The following is a 13,195-nucleotide window of genomic DNA, read 5'->3' as shown; positions in this document are numbered from 1 at the left end:
CAAACTATGTGAATCACCTCACCGACATGAATCCTTACAAACTGTCATTGCCAGATGTGTGGACAGTTGTGCATACAATGGTGGAGGTGCTGTTCACTGTAGGGACATGTACTACAGATCAGAACTACACATGTGGGGAATACAAATAGTATTACACAGTGGGCTGGAGTATGGCCAGCCCACAGGATTCACTGGTGTGGATCATAGCCCTGCTATGAATGTCACACAATGTGATGTGCTATCTTGACATGTCCATGACATCTAGTGGCCTGGCTGCAACACTGCCTAACTAACCTGCAAACATATCTCACATACCACCATTTGTCTGCATAACCCTGTCAGTGGAGCATATGGCATCTATGGGTGTATGTCATATGGGACAACACAGACATGTGAAATAGACGCTTGTCACAATAATTTGGCCAACACATGTACACACATGGCCATGGCAGATGGCCGGAGACATGAAGCAACACACACAGTAGACATGATGTGCTTGTGTGTACACCCTGTCGTACAATGGCTACACATGGTCCAACTATGGCCTTTGTGTAATGGTTATATTGTAGATGTGGAAAACTAGACATCCTACAGGCCTGTGCACATCTTGTGTAGGTGTGACATCAATCAACCACATAAGATATGTTGAACATCTTGAGGGTGTCACAACATGACAGCAGTCACCTGTACAGTATCCACATCAGCCCACAGATACAGTACATTCCCCTTGCATACTTGCTCCTCGTGTGTGTGTGTGTGTGTGTGTGTGTGTGTGTGTGTGTGTGTGTGTGTGTGTGTGTGTGTGTGGTGGTACACAGATGTCATGTGGGACATGGTGTACTGACATGTTCACCATGTCTGGCCATAGTTGCCAGGCAGCAGCAATATGGTTACAGATGTGCAGGGGTGTCATCTGTATACTCTTCAGTGACCTGTGTCACACATTCCACATCATGATTTAGTGTGTATACACCTCAGTGACGTGGGTCACATTTCACAGTATATATGTATTGTATCTGAACACAGTCATGGCTATGAACTGTGTCTGTAACTCACACTGTATAGCAATAGAGATGCCTCATGATTCCCTGCAATGGCCATGCACATCAGCTAAATGTGCAGCATATTTGTAGGGCGGACACACAACACTGCATTGGGACACCATTACCCCACTGCTTGTTTGACAGGACACCATTGTGATAAACATGTATGCATGTCATTGCACACGTCAGTAGATCACATGGCATACTACATGTGATCGTCAAGGTCATATGCCATACATCAGGCAGGTGTACTGTTAACCTGTGCTGGTCTACATGGTGTAACACAGGGATGTATGCTAACTACTACTATGATTGTGTAATTTACATGCCGTCTGCTATGACATATGCATGCTGTTGTGTGCAACCCAGGGATGTATGATAAGTACCACTATTATTGCCTGCTCTGTATGCCGTCTGCCGTATCACATGCATGTTGCATGCCTTCTGTCATATCACATGTGTGTGTGTGTGTGTGTGTGTGTGTGTGTGTGTGTGTGTGTGTGTGTCTGTGTGCATGTGTCTATTGTATAGATTGTAATGTACAGTTCTTGTCTGCCCTCACAGGTGATGTAGGTGCGTTGCCCTCCTGAGGTAAATCTGATGTTAGTGCCCTCACAGACTCTAGCAGTGATAATGATCATATGAGTGAGGCACAGGCAGAGGTGTCAGGGGCTGAAACTGTGCCATTGGTTGCAATTCCAGCTATATTCCCCCTCATCCCTGCACACAGATCCCATGTCTGCACATACCCCATCACCAGTGGCCATAGAGGAAGGACAGTTGGCTTGTGGTAGCTTGGAACAGGAAAGTGTGGGGGCTATGGAAGGTGTGCCTGCACAACATGGTGCCAGCCAACTGACTGGTGGTGCCCCACACAGGCACTGGCCAGTGCTGCTCATAGGAGGACCTCTGGCCAACATGCTCCTGCAAGACAGAGTGCAGTAGCTGGTGTCACCAGATGCATGTTTCAGGCTGTAACGAAGGCACAGGAACGTGCTGAATGGCACAACAGAGAAGATCAGAGGCTTCAGAGGGCTGCTGTCTGTTCTTTAAACAACAACATCCAGGCAATGGTAAATGCTCAACAGCAGATTGCTGAAGCTTTGGATAGACGGTTGGGTGACATGGTTGGAGTTCTTGACCGTGGCATGACAATCCGCGAGCATGAGCTGTCTGTGTTGGAACTTCTGCTAGGAGTGAGGCATCGGGCACATGGATGTAGGCCTGCTACATCACCTGTTTCAGGTCTACATGTACAAGCTACCTCACATGCTCGCGCCCATAGTGGCAGTAGCAGCAGCAGTGCATCTGGTGCTGTGCTGTCCACACCACGACACAGCAGGCCACGTGCATGTGGCTCGGGATGGTCCCAAGAGGGACACAGTTCCAGTGGACAAGAGACATCAGACAGTACCCAATCTGTACCTCTGCCTGGTAGTGCCTGTGCAACCTCTAGTAGGCACAAGTCATATGTCCGTGGCCGGACACCGTAAACTGTAAAACCTGGCCTGTACAGACTGCAGCTGTCAATAATACCCCTTTGTAGGCCAGACACATGCCAGAACTGTGTGCATACATACACGCACACACTGGAAACATATGTAGGGCACTGCAACACACACATGCATAACATCCACACACGCCCAATTAGATCAAAGGCCCTAACCCACACACATGATGTCATCCAATGGTGCAGCCTAGGCCTCTGGAAAACATTATCACCCTGTGCATATGATGATGCCTGTGCCGCATCCCTGACATCCACACTAACGGTGCAGGGACATGCTCATATGGTCTGATGCACAGGGTGAACAGACTAGGAAGATAAGTTTAGTTTACAATTGTTGAGTACTGTTGACAGGCAGCAGACATACCATGTACTACAGGTGTACAATGCATTTTGTACTGTTAACAGTATGTGTCTTGTGTAGCAACAGTAGCTGCATGTTGGTCATGATGTTCTGCAGTCCTCCTTCAGGTCTAATTGCACATGCCGGTGGATGTCAGTCTTTGCAGTTAGTGTCCCATACGTCAATGTGGACTACTCACAGGTATGTATGAATATACCAACATGCACCGTGTAGCTGCCACATAACAGTGAGAATGTCCCATGTTCCAAACATGTCTACTGATCCAAGAGCATGATAGCTGTGTATTAAGCTACTGTGGCTACAGATGTGACATCCATAAAAGGTGACATCACAGGTACAGTTACATGGAGTGGTGAGGTAAGAGAGCGGTCTAGCTGATTACAAGGGTAGAGGCCAGTGGGAAGTGTGATGCCTCATTGGGAAGCAGTAATACACGTTCCCATGACAGGATGCCAACACACAACTGCCCCCACACACATTCGGGTATTGACACACATGTATTCAGTGACACAATAACACACCCATACACTCACGGATTCACTGACACAGTAACACACACTCGCCCACAGTTGCTACTGGTGAGGTGAGGACCCCTGCCTATGTGCAAATCATCATTACAGTACTGTGCGCCTACATGACACACCACAGAGAATACCCATGTACAGGTAGTCAGTATGGCCTAAGATCAGGGACATCCACACGGATAGTAGATTGCATCATCTGGATGGGGAGGGGTCTTATCTGTTCAGTATGGTAACATACATCTTCACTCCAGGTACCAGACAACCATACATACACACACACACACACACACACACACACACACACACACACACACACACACACACACACACACACACACATACACACACTGTGGCATTCAGTATTGAATACACCTATGTCACGCACATACAGATACCTCACATGTATGAGATACACACCCCTGCCTATGTCCTGCTTTCTACATTGCAGTCTGTACAGATGTGTACACTAGTGTACAGGAGAGTGAGTAACAATTGAGATGTATTCCCCAACATATGTGACATATATGGACACACACACAACCACACATGCCAGTACTGTGAATCAAAGACCTGCCTAGTTCATTATATGTATGACAGACTTACAGCAGTATTGCACGTGTTACAAAGTGTACTGACACTTCCTTTGGCAGCAGTGCTGATATATGCACACAGGACATCTTAACTGTTAACTGGTGTCAAGTGATTTACCTTCGCTGTCATCCTGACCGCTGTCTAAGTTGTGTGTTATGGCCTTCAATTAATGAAACCATTGCTTTCCGGTTACACAGGTTATTGTAGGACTGCTTGTGACACACCTGTGAGCTGTCCTCAGCAAGCATCCATCTGCAAAGATGCCCCACCACTTAATTATTTTCACACATCTGTCCATACCTGAGGTACATCTTTCCGTACATTCAGCATATCACCATATACAGTTGGCAATATTGAGGCTGCATTGCAACTGTATGATGTACTAGGATACACGTCACCTGCATACATCAGCAACTGCACACGCATGTTATCTGAATGCACACCACTACATGTACATGTGTGTAGGTCCTACAATTCTGTCATTTGGGCATGTTTGCAGTTGGTGGACATGAGTAATGACATACATGACACATGAACTGTTGTATGATATGATAGTTGTAATGGGTGACCGGTACAAAGGGAATGTTACCTCTGTCAACATTAATATCACACCTTATGTACTGTTAGCATTCAGCAGCCATGGACCTACATTCCATGTGCATGTGTGTAATGGCTGTAGCCACCTGTTTGCACAAAGGGCAACAACAGCTATGCTATGCTGTGTGTGTGTGTGTGTGTGTGTGTGTGTGTGTGTGTGTGTGTGTGTGTGTGTGTGTGGCATGTACATGCCCAAGGCAGGTACATGTATGTCATATCTATACATGAGGGTGTGTACTGGTGTACAGCAACAGTCATCTGCTAATGCTGTAAATAACTGAGGGCCCCTGGTATGTGTACAGCTGACCTGGTTACAGACAGTGGTATCACTGCATTGCATAACACATGATGCAACTGTGTCAGTACATGGGTACTCTCTGCAGTTGATGTAGAGCTTGGTACAGTCCACTGATCAATGGTCACACGGCGGTGTACTCTTATATGTCCTACAACATGTATGGATGTGTGTTGGTGGTCCGAGGGCATGCTGGTGTCTGAGCTTTACATCCTAGAATGCAGCATGTGACACTGTATCCTGTACATGACTCATCTGTGATGCCTTTCGTGGGGGTACCGGTCAGTACATGTGAATGGCCTCTATGTATATGGGGACACCACCACCTGGAGCGGTCCATACCTGTGTTATGGCCCACGTCTGGTTCTTAGGTATATGGTGGTAGTGCTATTGTGCACTACAGAGCCATCAATCAGGTGTTCCTCACTGCACAGATGTCAGTACTCCCCATTGTTGGCTCTACAGTGAGCAGCTGTGATTATGGATGCTACACATCTAGCACTAGTTAGCATTAGCATACAATGCAGTTGTCCTGTAGGTGTCAGGGTGTTATCCTGTGTTTAGGACATTTGCCTTGGAATGGCACTGTATGGGCGGATGCGACTTGGGTATTATCTCTACTCCCTTGAATCATGGATGCATGTGATATGTGTCAAAGGCCTGTCTACTGTCAGTCATGTCATCCCAGAATGACAAACACTGGACAACCTCATACTTACAGCAGGACATTGGCTCATTGTGTTGTTCAAGCAGTTTCCACCTCTAGCAAGACTCATTGTGTTGGTCAAGCAGTTTCCACTCCTAGCAAGACATCACTGTGATATTGTGCTTGGTATGGGATGGTACATCTAAGGTGATGGACAGCAGCAGATGTTGTGTAAAAGACCAGTGTCAAATATATGTAGAGCAGCGTTCCTGCTAACAATGACAACTACTAACACCAGAGCCCATTACAATGTTTTCTTTACGTCTACCTGTAATAGCATGGCCACTGTGGCCTTCCGTGTTTAGAATCAGAGTGCATCCCAGACAGCCCTGTGCTACTAAGTGTATGAGCATACCCAGTATAACCTTGTGTAGATGGACACACAGTGCATTCCGAAGGCCCTGTGCTTCTAAGTGTGTGAGCATGCCCAGTGACACCTTGTGTCAGTTATGTGCCTCTGTGTATGGTCATGGCCATTGTAACCCTGTATAGTGGTAGTAGTCATCCATTCCACAGATGGACATACTCCAGGTCAGGATGGATTCCTACTTTAAACACACAGGTTCACAGGTATGTACATCTTAACTGCCAGCATTCTTGTTGATGTCTGCATTCCTAGAAGGTCATAATGACAGCCTTGAAATGTGTAGTCTGTGTGGCGTGACTCATAAGTATGTAGTATTGTAATAGTGATCTGTAAATAGGCAGGTGTTCCATTCCCACCACTGGTGTGTGTGTGTGTGTGTGTGTGTGTGTGTGTGTGTGTGTGTGTGTGTGTGTGTGTGTGTGTGTGTGTGTGTGTGTGTGTGTGTTTGTCCCCATTTGCCAGAGGACTGTAAATTGCTTTTAGACTGCTCACACTCCATACAATTTGTATACCCACCTTTGGTAGGACTGATGATGACACCCACCTACAAATACACCTCTGGGAGTGCTGTGTCCCAGTAGTCTGGGTGCTGTGTCCCAGTAGTCTCGGTAGCGCATTCTGTAACTACGTAATGCTGTAGTGTAATAAAGTAGTTAGGTCGGTGTTCTAATCCCAGACTTGCCTTGTGTATTTGTGTGTGTGTGTGTGTGTGTGTGTGTGTGTGTGTGTGTGTGTGTGTGTGTGTGTGTGTGTGTGTTTGTTTATGTGTGTTTGTCACCATCTGCCTGAGGACCGAGTAATGATTTTAGACTGCTCACACTCCATACATTTCTTATACCCATCTTTGGAAAGGCTGATGATGTGACCCATCTACAAATACACCTCTGGGAGTGCTGTGTCCCAGTAATCTCTGTAGCGCGTTCTTTAACTGCTTAATGCTGTAGTGTAATAATGTAGTTAGGTTGGTGTTCTAATCCCAGACTTGCCGTGTGTGTGTGTGTGTGTTTGTGTATGTGTGTTTGTCACCATCTGCCTGAGGACTGAGTAATGCTTTTAGACTGCTCACACTCCATACAATTCTTATGCCCACCTTTGGCAAGGCTAATGATGTCACCCATCTACAAATATACCTCTGGCAGTGCTGTGTCCCAGTAATCTCGGTAATGCGTTCTGTAACTGTGTAATGCTGTAGTGTAATAAAGTAGTTAGATTGGTGTTCTAATCCCAGACATACCAAGTGTGTATGTGTGTGTGTGTGTGTGTGTGTAAGTGTGTGTGTGTGCGTGTGTGTGTGTGTGTGTGTGTGTGTGTGTGTGTGTGTGCCTGCCTGCATGAGACAAGTACAGTGCTTTGTAGAGTATGCACTCTCTGTACAAATTGCATGACCACATTTATCATTCCTGCTGTTGTCACCCACCTTAGTATACACCTGTAGGCGTGCCGCAACCCAGTATTCGCAGTAGCTCATGCCCTAAACACATATTGCTGCAGTGTGATACGGTATGGGTTTGTATACAGGACATGGCAAGTGTGTGTTTGTCTATCAGAGCCTGTGTAGAGGTGGCCATGAGTGTCTTACCATTGGGCATGTTTGGGAGCAGATTTTGTAGTTTTTCTATATGGTGTCCATCTTATGACACATTGACCAGCTCATGAGGAGTACAGCTGTCAGTCAGCCACGGGACTGTGTTGGCAAGCCATACCCATACATCTGGCAAAAGACCTGATGAACAAAGTATGCAGCCCTACTAGTACCTGGTATATGTCCTGCACCCATGTGCCATGCACAAACAAACTTGCCTAGGATATCCCGCTATGTTGCTAGTACCATACACATTGATGACAGATAGTAGGCATGGTGTGAATGCAGTGGTCTGCAGAGGTCATGGCACCCTGTACAGTGGTACAATAGGCACATGTATGTGGACATTGTGCCTTCACTATGTTCCACATTGAATGCCTGCAACATATGTGGTGCCATCAAATGTGATCCACATTGGCCAGACAATGCTGGACACATGTGGTCTGTATGGACCCATGCCACTGACACCACGGAATACCTGTATCATACTATCCATGCAGGTGCAGGGTCAACCTGCTCACTATAAGCAGGTTTTGCCACACCAGTCCAGTATTTGCATATCGGGGGATAACAGGCTGTATACACAACATGTGTCTGCCAAACCAGGTACACCTGTACATGTCACTGTACAGTATTGTAGGACATGCACATCCCAGGCATTGTCCATGTGAAAGACTATCAAACACAGACATGGCATGAATTGCAAAGCTATGGCCATACACATTGGTAACCAGGATGTCAGGCCAGATAATGCAGTACCCATCTGTGTGGGACATTGCAGACACTATACCCCTGCACTGCACACCATTGTTGGGTGATGCGATGCCAAGGATTACCCCTCACCCAGCCTTGTACATCCATCTTGCACAGCCAGCCACTACACACCCATGAAGCAATGCATAACTGCATGCCAGTACTGGTACCCTGTGTCTGTGTGTGGGTTGTGATGCTCCCAACCACAGTCACTCCCAATATAACCCTCATTGGCATACCAACAGATGTCAAGCACTTTCACATGCCCTAGCACATAGAACCTCCAGATATCCCCTGTGGTGCATGTGGTCCTGTGCATTACTGCAGTGTGGCAAACTAAGTAGTTACGTTGTGTATTTGTGGCCCTGGCAAAGGTGTCAATGTGTGTCCATTAGAGAGTGTGGTTGTGGTGACAATGGCATCTGTTCACGTGGAGAGCCATGTGTGCCACACCTAATGTATGTCTACTATATCTCTGTTGCAGATGTCACTCACCTACACACATATATGTTCTTACAGCACAGCAACATGTTGCCTTTGTGGCACATGTAGTAACGTTACGCACATGTAATAGTAATGAGTAGTCATTCAGGGGTTTGACCCCTGTACTGTTCGGCGTGTGGCAGATGATGCTTATGGTTAAGTCTCCAAGCACTTTCTTGGTGTACTTTGCCTGTCCCACCCACACAGTCTCTGGTGGATGTGAAGGAGTACACCTGCACAGCAGTAGCATGTGTGTTGTAAGTGATGGACATGGTCAGGAGATGGCCTCTGCACCTATTGCAGTCCTCCTCTAGCTGATTGCATGTGGTACAGCTGTGATGGTGTTCCCATAGCCATCCACATAATAAACACAGTACACTATCTAGGGAAAACATGTTGCTATTTGGCCATGACAGTCGCTGTGAGTGGTACCTGGATGTGGTGTTCTGACAAGGCATCACAGATGATATCTGGATGTACCTCAATCATTTTCCACAGTGGAAAATAGCCTAAAGACAGGAGTGTGATGTGCCACACATGATTACAGCATGTAAGTTTAGCTATGCTGCATTGAGACTACTGCCTGTTTAACATGTGTGTGGTAATGGCTATTCTGTATGTTATAATACAGACATGACAGTACTCTGTTCATGAGGGACCCCCATCTGTAGGGCCATCTGTGAACTGGTCAGTGTGTGCAACCATTTGTTTCCTGTGTTACAAACTGAACACACATCTGTACACAGCAGAAGCATGGTGTAAGGATTGCAGACAGTACGTGATGATAGGGACGTGTTACTGCCATCGCATCCCTGACTGGACATATGTCACATGAGACAGTGGTATGACAGACACTGTCTGGGGTTCCCAGTAACAAGCCAATAATGGGCAACTGTTCATAGCTGCGGTCACACGTCTACTACACATTGTACAGATGGCATGCAGTATATATGCATGTGTTGTGCTCCTCTGCAAGTGTATACCATCTGTTGTGTTGGGTTGCTGGTAATATCTATGCATACTGTCATAGGTAATATTGTATGCTGTTGTCTATCACTAAGCCATATGTGGGTTTAAACTGCAACTCTATAGGCTGAATTGGTTGGGAGGTCCCGGCAGAACCTCCTATCCCACTTCAGCTGACCATGGCACTGGGCACTAGCACATCTGGGGCCCAGCCATAGACATCAACCTCTGTTAGCTCTGCACCACCTTCTGGTGGTACCACCACTGAGGATGGAGCATGTCCCCCCCTGAGAGTGGGACCAGACAGGTACATGTCTGCTGTCGTGTGGTCCCGGACGTGTTGCGTTGGTGGCTCACTAACGGGTTCCGAAGCCAGATACACCAGCTCAAGGGTGGAGTGTCACATTTACAGGGTGATGCTGCCCCTCCTGGGCAGCCACCAGCACTGCCTCCTTTGCAGCTGTGTAGGTGGAGTGGCAGTTGCCCATGGCTGGGAATCTCCATCCCACTGTTCCCATGGGCTTGTGAATACCGAACACCCATCCCCATCCGGGGTGTATCCCCCTCACATGTGTCATATATCAACCCTGTATGCTGTCTTTTCTGTGATCTTACCTATCCTCCATGGCCATACCTACACTCCTTCCCCTACATCTGACCCTCACCTACAGAAACATAAGGCCAATCAGCCCTAGGATAACATCTGCCCTATACATAGCTGTCCATTACACACGTCCCCGCTGGACACATGAAACCCTTGTAATATGCATCACAACATCCTCCTGTTATCCTCACCCCTGTCCCTCAGGTGCACGATCCTGGTATGCACATCACTCCTACATGGTCCAGGTACACGTGATGAGGATGACCCCATTGTACACACAACACTACAGGTCCCTCTATGGTTACCCCATTTACCTTTTATCATGATGATGATGTTGCACACAGCACCTTGCAAGTGTACTGTTCACACATAATGATTGGACAGGTACTGTTGTGTTAATGTACATTACATGCACAGAGTGATGTATACGGCCAATGTACAATTATTTGCGTGTATGACTGACACATGTCTGTCTGAGGGAGTCTTGAGATCACATAGAGCAACACCACTACATAATACAGGCTACACTGGTGTTTCCCGTTTCATTCATTTGTAATGCTTTGTTGCCATATGGTATGTTCCTGATATATCTCTATATATGTATGTACCTATATGCTGGACATAAACACTCACATATACATCTACATGGTGGGATACATTACTATACTGTTGAATTACTGCGTTGTATGATATGTTTGTGGTACTGTCCATTGTCTGTATATCTGCCATGGCGTACTGGTAATTCACATTAGCTATGTGCACAGGGTCCTGGTTCCGACCCTTGCAAAGGACATTTATTTGGTTGCAGGGCAGAACAAGCTCTCTGGATACGGAGGGGATTAAGGCAAATTAAAGCAGTTGGGAGTGGGTGTGCATGGGTTTGCATGGTGTTAAGCACTGCTGACCTCTGGTTGCAGCTTCTTACACTCGGTTAGCCTCTACATTGCTTTACCAGTGCAATACTTGCATACTAGTAGCCAAACACGCTTACGACCGCTCGCTCCTGAACCTGCAAATGCACCAACATTGGTGCTTGCATCTGTCACTTACACCCCTGGGTGGGAGCAAGGACCACAATATTACCTTGTGATGCCTATTACATCAGGCTACATGACTACAGTATCAGCAATGGCTGCCCATTAGGCGACGGCATGCCATTCGACTGTACGGAATCAGCGGCCTGTCCAGTGAATCAATCATATTATTCATGTGTTCCTCATACAATCTGCTCCCACCTTGTGATGCCTATTACATCGGACTACATGACTACAGTCATAGCCGGCCTTAGGCATAGGCCAACTAGGCAGCCGCCTAGGGCACCGCTTTAGTAGGGGCACTTTTCCAGTATTTATTTGGTGTAGATAGACCAGGATGGGGACACTGGGTGGTGTGGTGGGGGGGTGCTGTGGTGCCCTTTTGTCTAGGGCACCAGTTGACCTAAGGCCGCTCCTGACTACAGTATCAGGAATGGCTGCCCATTATGTGATGGCATGGTGTTCGACTGTATGGAATCAGCGACCTGTCCAGTGAATTAATCATATTACTTGTGTGTCCCTTATACAATCTGCTCCCACCTTGTGATGCCTATTACATCGGACTACATGACTACAGTATCGGGAATGGCAGCCCATTAGGCGACGGCATGGTGTTCAACTGTATGGAATCAATGGCCTGTCCAGTGAATTAATCATATTTGTGTGTTCCTCATACAATCTGCTCCCATCTGGCTGATACATGGGAACCGAGATTCTTCAATACAGACAAGTAGTTGGGTTTTGGGAGCCACATCCCTTGGCCGAGTCATGCTACCACATACCTATTATAGGTTTGCCACTGTTTCAATTGGCCAAGGTGGGACTTCAGGGCTATCACTTGTCCCACTTTGTGAGGGACAGTCCCTCTTTAGGCAGTTGTGTCCTGCGAAAATATTCAAGACATAGCAAATGTCCTGATTACAGGACAATATTATATTCTACGTTTCCTTATTAGTTGAATAAAACAGCTATTTCATATATGAAACTTCTATATGTTATGTGAAGTAGCATAAGCAATTCAAATATTACTAGAATATGCTTTTTTGTGCAGATAAGTATAATTCTGTACTATGCACGGCTGTAGGTATGCTTTGTCCTGGAAAGTCCGTACTACCAAAAGAAGAAGCCATTCAGTGTATCCAGCTGCCCAAAAAAATCCTGCAAGCACGAGTAAAAGTGACGTACTATTTATTACAATAACTAAAAGTCACATAAAGCGCTTTTCGTCAGGCCACATAGCCCAACTTCTTCAGATATTTGTTCAACATAAAACATTGACTATATAGGAAGTGAAAGAGTCAGCTGTTTCCTGGAACAAACAGAAATCAGCTGCTCTTAAAGTGGCACTCACCCTCACTCATTACCTAAAGTATAGCTTAAACAGCTCTTATCTACACAATTGTTTTAAAAACAATATTTCTAAATACTAAATAAATAGATAAAATGACGTAAAAAACATATTTATCCATTATAAAATATTGATTCTATTAATGTTGAAATTAAAAAATGTATGTAAGGTGTATATATGTATATGTCTAAAAAAATGTATATATATATATATATATATATATATATATATATATATATATATATATACATAAATGTCACCATATATATGATGTTAATGTTTAAAATTAAGTTTAAGAAGTGTAACAAGACATAAAAGCACATAAACAAAAGCAGCCAGAACCTAAACATAAGAAGCTAAAAGTCAAGTAAACTAAAAAGCAATGGTGTATATAAACCCGTATTAAGACCAGTGTGGTGATCAACTCCTAA

The sequence above is a fragment of the Protopterus annectens genome, chromosome 8.part0 (assembly GCF_019279795.1).
Source record: "Protopterus annectens isolate FY-2018-M chromosome 8.part0, PAN1.0, whole genome shotgun sequence".
NCBI lineage: Eukaryota > Metazoa > Chordata > Ceratodontiformes > Protopteridae > Protopterus > Protopterus annectens.
Note: the sequence above shows the minus strand (reverse complement) of the source record.